This window comes from Oncorhynchus keta, chromosome 6 (genome assembly GCF_023373465.1).
Source record: "Oncorhynchus keta strain PuntledgeMale-10-30-2019 chromosome 6, Oket_V2, whole genome shotgun sequence".
NCBI classification, from domain to species: Eukaryota; Metazoa; Chordata; class Actinopteri; order Salmoniformes; family Salmonidae; genus Oncorhynchus; species Oncorhynchus keta.
The window spans coordinates 7,518,212-7,533,211 of NC_068426.1; the positions used below are offsets into that span (position 1 = coordinate 7,518,212).

The following is a 15,000-nucleotide window of genomic DNA, read 5'->3' on the forward strand; positions in this document are numbered from 1 at the left end:
CTGGCTTTAGACTGGCTTCAGACTGGCTTTAGACTGGCTTCAGACTGGCTTAAGGTTGGCTTTATACTGGCTTCAGACTGGCTTCAGACTGGCTTTAGACTGGCTTTAGACTGGCTTTAGACTGGCTTTAGACTGGCTTTAGACTGGCTTTAGACTGGCTTTAGAATGGCTTTAGACTGGCTTTAGACTGGCTTTAGACTGGCTTCAGACTGGCTTCAGACTGGCTTTAGACTGGCTTTAGACTGGTTGGCTTTAGACTGGCTTTAGACTGGCTTTAGACTGGCTTTAGACTGGCTTTAGACTGGCTTTAGACTGGCTTTAGGTTGGCTTTAGACTGACTTTAGGTTGGCTTTAGACTGGCTTTAGGTTGGCTTAAGGTTGGCTTTAGGCTGGCTTCAGACTGGCTTTAGACTGGCTTTAGACTGGCTTCAGACTGGCTTTAGGCTGGCTTCAGACTGGCTTTAGACTGGCTTTAGACTGGCTTTAGACTGGCTTTAGAATGGCTTTAGACTGGCTTTAGGTTGGCTTTAGAATGGCTTTATGTTGGCTTAAGGTTGGCTTTAGACTGGCTTTAGACTGGCTTTACACTGGCTTTAGGTTGACTTTAGGTTGGCTTTAGACTGGCTTTAGACTGGCTTTAGGTTGGCTTTAGACTGGCTTTAGGTTTGCTTAAGGTTGGCTTTAGACTGGCTTTAGACTGGCTTTAGGTTTGCTTTAGACTGGCTTTAGACTGGCTTTAGGTTGGCTTTAGACTGGCTTTAGGTTTGCTTTAGGTTGGCTTTAGACTGGCTTTAGGTTGGCTTTAGACTGGCTTTAGGTTTGGCTTTAGACTGGCTTTAGGTTGGCTTTAGACTGACTTTAGGTTGGCTTTAGACTGGCTTTAGGTTGGCTTTAGGCTGGCTTTAGACTGGCTTTAGACTGGCTTTAGAATGGCTTTAGACTGGCTTTAGGTTGGCTTTAGACTGGCTTTAGACTGGCTTTAGGTTGGCTTTAGACTGGCTTTAGACTGGCTTTAGACTGGCTTTAGGTTGGCTTTAGACTGGCTTTAGACTGGCTTTAGGTTGGCTTTAGACTGGCTTTAGACTGGCTTTAGGTTGGCTTTAGACTGGCTTTAGACTGGCTTTAGACTGGCTTTAGGTTGGCTTTAAGGTTGGCTTTAGGCTGGCTTTAGACTGGCTTTAGAGACTGGCTTTAGACTGGCTTTAGGTTGGCTTTAGACTGGCTTTAGGTTGGCTTTCGGTTGGCTTTAGACTGGCTTTAGGTTAGCTTTAGGTTGGCTTTAGGCTGGCTTTAGACTGGCTTTAGGTTAGCTTTAGACTGGCTTCAGACTGGCTTTAGGTTGGCTTTAGACTGGCTTTAGGTTGGCTTTAGACTGGCTTTAGACTGGCTTTAGGTTAGCTTTTGACTGGCTTCAGACTGGCTTTAGGTTGACTTTAGGTTAGCTTTAGACTGGCTTTAGGTTGGCTTTAGACTGGCTTTAGGTTGGCTTTAGACTGGCTTTAGGTTGGCTTTAGACTGGCTTTAGGTTGGCTTTAGGTTGGCTTTAGGTTGACTTTAGACTGGCTTTAGGTTGGCTTTAGGTTGACTTTAGACTGGCTTTAGGTTGGCTTTAGGTTGGCTTTAGACTGGCTTTAGGTTGGCTTTAGGTTGACTTTAGACTGGCTTTAGGTTGGCTTTAGGTTGACTTTAGACTGGCTTTAGGTTGGCTTTAGACTGGCTTTAGGGAGGAATTGATATCGAGTCCTCTGTATCAGTTGATCTGACAGGAACTGTGTTTAACACAACTACTCACACATGTATGTCAGATGAGAACTGGTATACACACACACACACACACACACACACACACACACACACACACACACACACACACACACACACACACACACACACACACACACACACACACACACACACACACACACACACACACACACACAGACACACACACTGAACATGGAAGTGATTAGTGTGTATTGTAGCAGAGCTGGTACAGTTAAGAGGTCCTTTATTCAGCTCTCTGAGATAAAGATCTGTATCAGGCCTTTACTGGTCAACAACAAAGACAGACACACACACACACAAACACACACACACACACACACACACACACACACACACACACACACACACACACACACACACACACACACACACACACACACACACACACACACACACACACACACACACACACACACACACACACGCTGCATAGTGGTGATATCCATGTGAAAGCAGACCTGGGACCTGAGTCTAGACATATATAAACCTATGCTGTGTATTGGTCATTGAGATGCTTTGAAGCCACCGGGCGGCCATGTTGTCTCTCCCCACTAGGAGCAGTCCTCCATAGGAATTAATGGAATTCTACACTATTTCAATTAAATGTGTTTCAAGGACAAAAGTACATGTATTTACAGTGTGTGTAACTAATATTACAGTCCCCACTACAACAACAAAACAGTTACAAGGACAAAAGTACATGTATTTACAGTGTGTGTAACTAATATTACAGTCCCCACTACAACAACAAAACAGTTACAAGGACAAAATGACATGTATTTACAGTGTGTGTAACTAATATTACAGTCCCCACTACAACAACAAAACAGTTACAAGGACAAAATGACATGTATTTACAGTGTGTGTAACTAATATTACAGTCCCCACTACAACAACAAAACAGTTACAAGGACAAAATGACATGTATTTACAGTGTGTGTAACTAATATTACAGTCCCCACTACAACAACAAAACAGTTACATTGCAAAAAGTATTCAGACCCTTTGTCTTTTTTCACATTTGTGTTCTTTTTCTTTTTCTAAATTGAACCTTTATTTGACGAGAGAAGTCAGTTAAGAACAAATTCGTATTTACATTGACGGCCTACCCCCGGCCAAACCTGGGCGATTCTGGGCCAATTGTGCGCCACCGTATGGGACGCCCAATCACGGCCGGATGTGTTACAGTCGGGAATCGAACTATGGACTGTGGTGATGCCTCTTGCACTGAGATGCAGTGCCTTAGACCACTGCACCACTCGGGAGCAGATTTTTCCCCTCATAAATCTACACACAACAACACCCCATAATGACAACACCCCATAATGACAACACCCCATAATGACAACACCCCATTTTTTCATTTTTTAAATTGCTAATCTCACATAATGTAATTTAAAACTATGTATTAAAGGAAGGTATTCCCAAACTGGGGCAATGCCATTGAGGGTACGCCAAATAAAAATGTGATTGACATTATTAAAATATATATATATTATACAGTCCATTTATACATTTGGTGAGTTTTTCTCTCTCACATAAGTAGCCTCGTTTCGCTGCCAAAATGAAACCGTTCAGCGAAATAACAACACAATGTCAAATACAGGTACAGCCTAGTGAAATAATTAACATCCAATCACATTAACCGTTACTCATCCAATCACATTAACTGTTACTCATCCAATCACATTAACTGTTACTCATCCAATCACATTAACCGTTACTCATCCAATCACATTAACCGTTACTCTCTCGTGGGAATTCCACTAACAGTCCGTATGGAGCCAAACGTAGCTGCTGCTCATGTTGGTATCTGTACTGATGGTGCAAAAGCCATGACAGGGAGACATAGTGGAGTGGTAACGCGCGTGCAAGCAGTTGCTCCCCACGCCACCTGGGTACACTGCAGCCACTTGGGTACACTGCAGCCACTTGGGTACACTGCAGCCACTTGGGTACACTGCAGCCACTTGGGTACACTGCAGCCACTTGGGTACACTGCAGCCACTTGGGTACACTGCAGCCACTTGGGTACACTGCAGCATCCACCGAGAGGCTCTTATTGCCAAGGGAATGCCTGACAGCTTGAAAGACGTTTTGGACACTACAGTGAAAATGGTTAACTTTGTTAAAGCAAGACCCCTGAACTCTCGTGTATTTTCTGCACTATGCATTGATATGGGCAGCGACCGGGTAACGCTGGTTATCAAGGGGCAAAGTAGTGACACATTTTTTTTTTTAATTGAGAGACGAGCTTAAAGTTTTCTTTACTGACCATAATTTTCACTTGTCTGACTGCTTTGCATGAGGACGAGTTTATCACACGACTGGCCTACCTGGGTGATGTTTATTCTCGCCTGAATGATCTGAATCTAGGATTACAGAGACTCTCCGCAACTATATTCAATGTGCGGGACAAAATTGAGGCTATAATTTAAGAAGTTGGAGCTCATCTCTGTCTGCATTAACAAGGACAACACACAGGTCTTTCCATCATTGTATGATTTTGAGTGAGTTGGATTTCGCAATTACGCAGGTACTTTCCTGAAACGGATGACACAAACAACTGGATTCGATATCCCTTTCATGCCCTGCCTCCAGTCCACTTACCGATATCTGAACAAGAGAACCTCATCAAAATTGCAGCAAGCGTTTCTGTGAAAATGTATCTTAATCAGAACCACTGCCAGATTTCTGGATAGAGCTGCGCTCAGAGTATCCTGTCTTGGCAAATCACCCTGTTAAGACACTGGTGCCCTTTGCAACCACGTACCTATGTGAGAGTGGATCCTCGGCCCTCACTAGCATGAAACCTAAATACAGGCCTTAGACTGTGTGTGGAATATTATTTAATACTGAGACTCTCTCCAATACAACCCAACATTGCAGTTATGTGCATCATTTCAAGCAAACCCTTCTCATTAACCTGTGGTGAGTTATTCACAATTTTTGATGAACAAATAAGGTTTTAAATGTAAAATGGTTCAAATAAAGAGCAAAATGATTGATTATTATTATTATATTATTATTTGTGCCCTGGTCCTATAAGAGCTCTTTGTCACTTCCCACGAGCCGGGTTGTTACGACAACCTCACGCTATTATGTTTAATAAATGTACAGTGTGTGTGTGTGTGTGTGTGTGTGTGTGTGTGTGTGTGTGTGTGTGTGTGTGTGTGTGTGTGTGTGTGTGTGTGTGTGTGTGTGTGTGTGTGTGTGGCAGGCTTACAATGATGGCAAAAAAAGAACATTTGCGAGTGCACTGACCCTGGTGCTAGAGGGGGTACAGCTGGAGGTTGGATGTTTGAAGGGGTACAGCTGACCCTGGTGCTAGAGGGGTACAGCTGGAGGTTGGATGTTTGAGCTGACCCTGGTGGGGGGTACAGCTGACCCTGGTTTGCTAGAGGGGTGCTAGAGGGGGTACAGCTGGAGGTTGGATGTTTGAAGGGGTACAGCTGACCCTGGTGCTAGAGGGGGTACAGCTGGAGGTTGGATGTTTGAAGGGGTACAGCTGACCCTGGTGCTAGAGGGGGTACAGCTGGAGGTTGGATGTTTGAAGGGGTACAGCTGACCCTGGTGCTAGAGGGGGTACAGCTGGAGGTTGGATGTTTGAAGGGGTACAGCTGACCCTGGTGCTAGAGGGGTACAGCTGGAGGTTGGGTGCTATGTTTGATGTTTGAGGGGTACAGCTGACCCTGGTGCTAGAGGGGGTACAGCTGGAGGTTGGATGTTTGAAGGGGTACAGGGCTATAAAACGTTTGGGAACCACTGCATTAAGGTGTCTGTAATATAATACATGTGGCAACAACAAATGTAGACGTTAGTAAATTGATTCCTATAGCTTCTAGAATATATTTTACAACGGCGGGGGAGTTCCAAGATGGAGGCACGGCGGCTTCAAAACAGCACCCACTATCAGTCATCTAGTGTCTAGACCCCCTCCTCTGTGGTTAGGGTTAGTTATGGTTAGGGTTAGGGTTGATTATGGTTAGGGTTAGTTATGGTTATAGTTCGTTCCTCCGTGTTTATGGTTAGGGTTAGTTATGGTTAGTTATGGTTAGGGTTAGTTCCTCTGTGTTTAGGGTTAGTTATGGTTAGGGTTAGTTAGGGTTAGTTATGGTTAAGGTTTGTTCCTCTGTGTTTAGGGCTAGTTGTGGTTAGTTATGTTTAGGGTTAGTTATGGTTGGGGTTAGTTCTGGTTAGGGTTAGTTATGGTTAGGGTTAGTTCCTCTGTGTTTTGGGTTAGTTATGGTTAGGGTTAGTTAGGGTTAGTTGTGGTTAGGGTTAGTTCCTCTGTGCTTAGGGTTAGTTAGGGTTATGGTTAGTTATGGTTAGGGTTAGTTATGGTTTGGGTTAGTTATGGTTGGGGTTATTTAGGGTCAGTTATGGTTAGTTATGGTTAGGGTTAGTTCCTCTGTGTTTAGGGTTAGTTATGGTTAGTTATGGTTAGGGTTAGTTATGGTTAGGGTTAGTTCCTCTGTGTTTAGGGTTAGTTATGGTTAGTTATGGTTATGGTTAGGGTTAGTTATGGTTAGGGTTAGTTCCTCTGTGTTTAGGGTTAGTTATGGTTAGTTATGGTTATGGTTAGGGTTAGTTATGGTTAGTTATGGTTAGGGTTAGTTATGTTAGGGTTAGTTATGGTTAGTTATGGTTAGGGTTCCTCTGTGTTTAGGGTTAGTTATGGTTAGGGTTAGTTATGGTTAGGGTTAGTTATGGTTAGGGTTAGGGTTCGTTATGGTTAGTTATGGTTAGGGTTCCTCTGTGTTTAGCCACTGAAACAGGGAGGGGTTCTACTACCAGACATATTGGTTCGACCAACACATCTCTTATTTATCTCTCCCCTTTTTGCCAAAAACTTGTCAGGGACAAAATAAAGACCTAGGGAAACAGCCCACGTTCCTCCCTAGCGGTAGAACCAGGTAGTTACCAATAGGGGGAGTATACGGTTTAGTCAAGGACAGAGGGAAGATGTGTTTCCATATATGGCTAGTTCTTTTATGATGTACTCTTTGACAGACAGACAGACAGACAGACAGACAGACAGACAGACAGACAGACAGACAGACAGACAGACAGACAGACAGACAGACAGACAGGCAGGCAGGCAGGCAGGCAGGCAGGCAGGCAGGCAGACAGACAGACAGACAGACAGACAGACAGACAGACAGACAGACAGACAGACAGACAGGCAGGCAGGCAGGCAGACAGACAGACAGACAGACAGACAGACAGACTGTACTCTGTCCTCTTCTCTCTCCACCTCCTTACTCTAACTCTCTTTTGGTTGTTCTCCTCTTTCCATGATCTATCTGTCCTCTCCTCTCTCCCTCTCTCTATCCCTCTCCTTCCTGGTTACTGCCCCCTCCCTCCCTACCTCATTCGTTCTCTATTTTCCTCTCTAAGAGGATTGGCTGTGGCTCCCCCAACATCTGTGCATCACTGCCTAGGGAGGAATATGGGGGGAGAGCATGAGCAAGCAAGATAGCAACAGAGAGATCAGGCAAGGCAGAGTGCTGACACACACACACACACACACATCGACAGCAGCAGCAGAGAGAGTTGCAGCATCCGCATAGTCTGCTCTCCTGCATCCCTCTCTCTCTCTCTCTCTCTTTTCCCTCTCTCTGTCTCTCTTTCCCTCTCTCTGTCACGCTCTTTCTCTCTCTCTCTCTCTCTCTCTCTCTCTCTCTCTCTCTCTCTCTCTCTCTCTCTCTCTCTCTCTCTCCCCCTCCCTCCCTCCCTCTCTCTCCCTCTCTCTCTCTCTCTCTCTCTCTCTCTCTCTCTCTCTCTCTCTCTCTCTCTCTCTCTCTCTCCCCTCTCGCTCTCTCTTTCTCTCCGTCTGTGTTTTTCTCCATCCTGCCGTCCTGTTCTCCCTCTGCTGTGTTGTCGTGGCGACAGAGCCAGTGCAGCCATGACGACCAGCCAGCAGGATTCTGGGTTCTTTGACATCAGTATCAAGTCTCTGCTGAAGTCCTTAGGAGGCAGTGAGTACAGCACAGTAGTGTGTGTGTGTGTGTGTGTGTGTGTGTTAGCTTTAGGATAGGAGTGAGAACTGTGATTGTGTAGAACGCACTATGCAGTGCAACTGATTATAGCTGGTCTCTTTACCTCTTAGTGGTGCCATCATTATATAGGTAGAACACAACCCTCTCACACGCTCCCTGAGTTTGTTTGTGTGTGTGTTTGCTAATGTGTGTTTGTGTGTGTGTTTGCGTGTATGTTTGTGTGTTTGTGTGTGTGTGTTTGTGTGTTTGTGTGTGTGTCTGTGTGTTTGCATGTATGTTTGTGTGTTTGTGTGTGTGTCTGTGTGTGTGTCTGTGTGTTTGCGTATGTGTGTTTGTTTGTGTGTGTGTCTGTGTGTTTGTGTGTGTGTGTTTGTTTGTGTATGTGTCTGTGTGTTTGCGTATGTGTGTTTGTTTGTGTGTGTGTCTGTGTGTGTGTGTGTTTGCGTGTATGTTTGTGTGTTTGCGTATGTGTGTTTGTTTGTTTGTTTGTGTGTAGACCCTGACTGTGACCCCGCTCTCCAAGGGTATTCACATGTGCCTATGTCAAATAGGACAAACACAAGCACCCACCAAATGGTTGTTATTGTGTGTTTAGGTTTATGTTTGTGAGAGACAGACATCTCTCCAGAATCCTCAGTATTAAGTGATGAATGTTGTTATTGTGTGTTTAGGTTTATGTTTGTGAGAGACAGACATCTCTCCAGAATCCTCAGTATTAAGTGATGAATGTTATGTAATAATAGAGAGAGGGGGAGAGAGAGGGGGGAGATGAGAGAGGAGGAGGAGAAGAGGGAGAGGGGGAGAGGAGAGGGGGGAAGATGAGAGAGAGAGGGGGAGATGAGAGAGGAGGAGGAGAAGAGGGAGAGGGGGAGAGGAGAGAGGGGGGAAGATGAGAGATAGGAAGAGGAGGAGGAGAGAGAGAGGGGGAGAGGAGAGAGGGGGAGATGAGAGAGAGAGGGGGAGATGAGAGAGGAGGAGGAGAAGAGAGAGGGGGGGAGAGAGAGAGGAGGAGAGAGAGGAGGAGAGGGAGAGGGTAAGATGAGAGAGAGAGAGAGAGAGGAGAGAGGGGGAGATGAGAGAGAGGAGGAGGAGATGGAGAGGAGAGAAAGGGAGAGGAGGAGAAAGCGAGGGAAAGTGAGAGAGAAAGACAGGCAACAGAGAGGGAGAGGAGAGAGGGATAGAGGGAGCGAGAGAGGAGAGAGAGGAGGCGAGGAGAAGAGCAAGGGAGAGGAGAAGAAATAGAGAGAGGCAGAGGCGAGAGAGGGAGAGGAGAGGAGAGGAAAGAGCGAGAGGGATAGAAAAAAAGAGAGGAGAGGGAGAGTGAGAGGAGGGAGAGAGGGATTAAGGGAGTGAGAGAGGAGAGGGAGAGAGAGAGGATAGATGGTGCGAGAGAGGAGAGAGAGAAGGAGAGAGAGAGGATAGAGGGTGCGAGAGAGGAGAGGGAGAGAGATAAGGAGAGGGAGAGAGAAGGGAGAGAGGGGGATAAGAGAAGAGAGAGGGAGAGGAGGGGAGAGAGAGGGGGGAGAGGAGAGAGAGCGAGAAAGAGGGGGAGAGGACAGAGAGAGATGAGAGGAGAGGGAGATAGGGAGGAGAGAGAGGGAGAGTGAGAGGGAGAAGAGGAAAGAGAGAGGGATATAAAAAGAGAGGAGGGAGAGAGAGATAGAGAGTGAGCGAGAGGGAGATGAGAGAGAGAGAGACAGTCTCTAGGGTGTGAAGCTGGGTTGTCAGCAGCATTGTTCTGGTGTATTATGTTGTGTCTCTGCTCAGCTCATAGAAGAGGTGGGATTAACCCATGAGGAGGGAGGTATTACCAGCCACTGCCAGTCAGCATAATCAACAGAGGAATGTGCTGTCTTATACTCACCACACACAGACAAACCTCTGCAGACTTTGATTTACATGTGAGGAAAGGAGGAAAGGCATCTTTAGGTCACATCTGACTGAGATCAGGTAAGACAGGAGTGCTGCCTCACTGTGAGGTATAGCAGTGGGAGGAAAGGCATCTTTAGGTCACATCTGACTGGGATCAGGTAAGACAGGAGTGCTGCCTCACTGTGAGGTATAGCAGTGGGAGGAAAGGCATCTTTAGGTCACATCTGACTGGGATCAGGTAAGACAGGAGTGCTGCCTCACTGTGAGGTATAGCAGTGGGAGGAAAGGCATCTTTAGGTCACATCTGACTGGGATCAGGTATGACAGGAGTGCTGCCTCACTGTGAGGTATAGCAGTGGGAGGAAAGGCATTTTTAGGTCACATCTGACTGAGATCAGGTAAGACAGGAGTGCTGCCTCACTGTGAGGTATAGCAGTGGGAGGAAAGGCATCTTTAGGTCACATCTGACTGGGATCAGGTATGACAGGAGTGCTGCCTCACTGTGAGGTATAGCAGTGGGAGGAAAGGCATCTTTAGGTCACATCTGACTGAGATCAGGTATGACAGGAGTGCTGCCTCACTGTGAGGTATAGCAGTGGGAGGAAAGGCATCTTTAGGTCACATCTGACTGAGATCAGGTATGACAGGAGTGCTGCCTCACTGTGAGGAAAGGGGAGGCATCTTTAGGTCACATCTGACTGAGATCAGGTATGACAGGAGTGCTGCCTCACTGTGAGGTATAGCAGTGGGAGGAAAGGCATCTTTAGGTCACATCTGACTGAGATCAGGTATGACAGGAGTGCTGCCTCACTGTGAGGTATAGCAGTGGGAGGAAAGGCATCTTTAGGTCACATCTGACTGGGATCAGGTATGACAGGAGTGCTGCCTCACTGTGAGGTATAGCAGTGGGAGGAAAGGCATCTTTTGGTCACATCTGACTGAGATCAGGTAAGACAGGAGTGCTGCCTCACTGTGAGGTATAGCAGTGGGAGGAAAGGCATCTTTAGGTCACATCTGACTGAGATCAGGTATGACAGGAGTGCTGCCTCACTGTGAGGTATAGCAGTGGGAGGAAAGGCATCTTTAGGTCACATCTGACTGAGATCAGGTATGACAGGAGTGCTGCCTCACTGTGAGGTATAGCAGTGGGAGGAAAGGCATCTTTAGGTCACATCTGACTGAGATCAGGTATGACAGGAGTGCTGCCTCACTGTGAGGTATAGCAGTGGGAGGAAAGGGATCTTTAGGTCACATCTGACTGAGATCAGGTAACACAGGAGTGCTGCCTCACTGTGAGGTATAGCAGTGGGAGGAAAGGCATCTTTAGGTCACATCTGACTGAGATCAGGTAAGACAGGAGTGCTGCCTCACTGTGAGGTATAGCAGTGGGAGGAAAGGCATCTTTAGGTCACATCTGACTGAGATCAGGTATGACAGGAGTGCTGCCTCACTGTGAGGTATAGCAGTGGGAGGAAAGGCATCTTTAGGTCACATCTGACTGAGATCAGGTATGACAGGAGTGCTGCCTCACTGTGAGGTATAGCAGTGGGAGGAAAGGCATCTTTAGGTCACATCTGACTGAGATCAGGTATGACAGGAGTGCTGCCTCACTGTGAGGTATAGCAGTGGGAGGAAAGGCATCTTTAGGTCACATCTGACTGAGATCAGGTATGACAGGAGTGCTGCCTCACTGTGAGGTATAGCAGTGGGAGGAAAGGCATCTTTAGGTCACATCTGACTGGGATCAGGTATGACAGGAGTGCTGCCTCACTGCGTAGGTTCTGTGTTACAGTATGATGACTGTGTACTTTGCATAATGGTTTGGTTTTAACCCTGCTTTGTGTGGGTGGGTGAGAGCTGTGTACTTTGCATAATGGTTTGGTTTTAACCCTGCTTTGTGTGGGTGGGTGAGAGCTGTGTACTTCCACCTCTTTGTTTCACTGTGTTCTCCTCTCCGTTCGCGTCTCTGCTGAAGGTTACACTGATGTTGTTATTTTCCTCGTCCATTTTTTATGATGTCATGAAGGGAGTAGGTCAACGGCACGCTGCTGAGGAGAAGCCAATGATTTACGGTATATATACACTAGATGACTGATAGCGGGCGCTATGTTGAAACCACACCTTCATCTTGGCACTCCCCAACCATTGTTAAAAAAAAAACATTTTGGTAACTATTTGTAAGTGACTCATTTGATGCTAGTTTCATCTTGTTCTTGATACCATGTCTTGTTTTGAGGTGTTTTGAAGGATTTCATGTCAATGCTAATTTGGCAAAAAAAAATGAGCTAGCTAGCTAACCAACAACTGTAACGATGTATTTGAGAGACAACAACTGTTGTGCAAAAGTGTATTTATGTTTTCAAACACCATTGGAGATGAAATAGTTGACATGTTGTCCACGATCTAGGCCAACCTCGTCCGGTTGCGCGAGTGTCGATGTTGTTACTAAACCCCGTGACGTGTATTCTATTCCTCACATCTTAATGCAAACTTTAAAATGATATTATGTGAGCTAAACATAAAAATACATCATGAAAAAATATTAAACAATTTCCTTAAAGTATACTTTTTTTGAGATGACTAGTGTTACTGTCCCCACAACAACAACAAATACTTGAAATACTTTTAAACATTTGATTGAAGTCCTGTAGAATTCAGGAATCGCTCCGAGTGGGGAGAGACAACATGGCGACCGGTGGCTCAATTACCAATACATACATGTGCGTTTTCGCGTGTTTTGTCATTAGTCATGTGCTTTAGCAATTAAGAGATAAGAGCTTTATAAATAAAATATATTGTTACTGTTATGAATACACACACACACACACACACACACACACACACACACACACACACACACACACACACACACACACACACACACACACACACACACACACACACACACACACACACATACCCGGTGTTTTTCACACTCTGATGCTCCGAGTGAAATTTCCAACGACGTTCTCTTGAGTACGTCTCTTGTGAGGACAAGTGTGTGGAGAATATAACAGAACATCTGAGCAGCACTCCCCCTACTGTATTACCTCACGCTGCACCTCCCTCTACTGTATTACCTCACGCTGAGCAGCACTCCCCCTACTGTATTACCTCACGCTGCACCTCCCTCTACTGTATTACCTCACGCTGAGCAGCACTCCCCCTACTGTATTACCTCACGCTGCACCTCCCTCTACTGTATTACCTCACGCTGAGCAGCACTCCCCCTACTGTATTACCTCACGCTGCACCTCCCCCTACTGTATTACCTCACGCTGCACCTCCCTCTACTGTATTACCTCACGCTGAGCAGCACTCCCCCTACTGTATTACCTCACGCTGCACCTCCCTCTACTGTATTACCTCACGCTGAGCAGCACTCCCCCTACTGTATTACCTCACGCTGCACCTCCCCCTACTGTATTACCTCACGCTGCACCTCCCTCTACTGTATTACCTCACGCTGAGCAGCACTCCCCTACTGTATTACCTCACGCTGCACCTCCCCCTACTGTATTACCTCACGCTGCACCTCCCTCTACTGTATTACCTCACGCTGAGCAGCACTCCCCCTACTGTATTACCTCACGCTGCACCTCCCCCTACTGTATTACCTCACGCTGCACCTCCCTCTACTGTATTACCTCACACTGCACCTCCCTCTACTATATTACCTCACGCTGCACCTCCCCCTACTGTATTACCTCACACTGCACCTCCCTCTACTGTATTACCTCACACTGCACCTCCCTCTACTATATTACCTCACGCTGCACCTCCCCCTACTGTATTACCTCACACTGCACCTCCCTCTACTGTATTACCTCACGCTGCACCTCCCCCTACTGTATTACCTCACGCTGAGCAGCACTCCCCCTACTGTATTACCTCATGCTGCACCTCCCTCTACTGTATTACCTCACGCTGAGCAGCACTCCCCCTTCTGTATTACCTCACGCTGAGCAGCACTCCCTCTACTGTATTACCTCATGCTGAGCAGCACCTCCCTCTACTGTATTACCTCACGCTGAGCAGCACTCCCTCTACTGAATTACCTCACGCTGCACCTCCCTCTACTGTATTACCTCACGCTGAGCAGCACTCCCCTACTGTATTACCTCACGCTGAGCAGCACCTCCCTCTACTGTATTACCTCACGCTGAGCAGCACTCCCCCTTCTGTATTACCTCACGCTGAGCAGCACTCCCTCTACTGTATTACCTCATGCTGAGCAGCACCTCCCTCTACTGTATTACCTCACGCTGAGCAGCACTCCCTCTACTGAATTACCTCACGCTGCACCTCCCTCTACTGTATTACCTCACGCTGAGCAGCACTCCCCCGACTCTATTACCTCACGCTGTAACCTGTTACCTTCTGATTCGTACGTAGCAACCTGGTACCTTCTGATTCGTACATAGCAACCTGGTACCTTCTGATTCGTACATAGCAACCTGTTTCCTTCTGATTCGTACATAGCAACCTGTTTCCTTCTGAATCGTACATAGCAACCTGGTACCTTCTGATTTGTACATAACAACCTGTTTCCTTCTGATTCGTACATAGCAACCTGTTTCCTTCTGAATCGTACATAGCAACCTGGTACCTTCTGATTCGTACATAGCAACCTGTTTCCTTCTGATTTGTACATAGCAACCTGGTACCTTCTGATTTGTACATAGCAACCTGTTTCCTTCTGAATCGTACATAGCAACCTGGTACCTTCTGATTCGTACATAGCAACCTGTTTCCTTCTGATTCGTACATAGCAACCTGTTTCCTTCTGAATCGTACATAGCAACCTGGTACCTTCTGATTCGTACATAGCAACCTGGTACCTTCTGATTCGTACATAGCAACCTGTTTCCTTCTGATTCGTACATAGCAACCTGTTTCCTTCTGAATCGTACATAGCAACCTGTTTCCTTCTGAATCGTACATAGCAACCTGGTACCTTCTGATTCGTACATAGCAACCTGGTACCTTCTGATTCGTACATAGCAACCTGTTTCCTTCTGATTCGTACATAGCAACCTGTTTCCTTCTGAATCGTACATAGCAACCTGTTTCCTTCTGAATCGTACATAGTAACCTGGTACCTTCTGATTTGTACATAACAACCTGTTTCCTTCTGAATCGCACATAGCAACCTGGTACCTTCTGATTCGTACATAGCAACCTGTTTCCTTCTGTAGGCTGTAGGGGATAGTGGGTAGGGGGTAGGGTGTAGGCTGTAGGGGATAGTGGGTAGGGGGTAGGGTGTAGGCTGTAGGGGATAGTGGGTAGGGGGTAGGGTGTAGGCTGTAGGGGTTAGTGGGTAGGGGCTAGAGCGTAGACT

At 46.5% G+C, this 15,000-nt stretch overlaps 1 protein-coding gene and 1 long non-coding RNA gene across 3 annotated transcripts in view; both read left to right on the plus strand.

The window, feature by feature from the left end:
* The window catches only part of LOC118379798 (protein furry homolog), a 189,981-nt gene that overhangs the window by 16,442 nt on the left and 158,539 nt on the right, over window positions 1-15,000 (plus strand). The gene's annotated exons all lie outside the window — the stretch shown is intronic.
* Window positions 10,092-11,361, plus strand: LOC127930661 (uncharacterized). 2 transcript variants are annotated; one of them, XR_008138644.1, is made up of 4 exons: window positions 10,092-10,276; window positions 10,347-10,447; window positions 10,608-10,876; window positions 10,957-11,361. It is a non-coding gene; the product is annotated as an uncharacterized LOC127930661 (long non-coding RNA). The 2 variants fall into 2 exon arrangements; XR_008138645.1 differs by having other exon boundaries at window positions 10,608-10,796.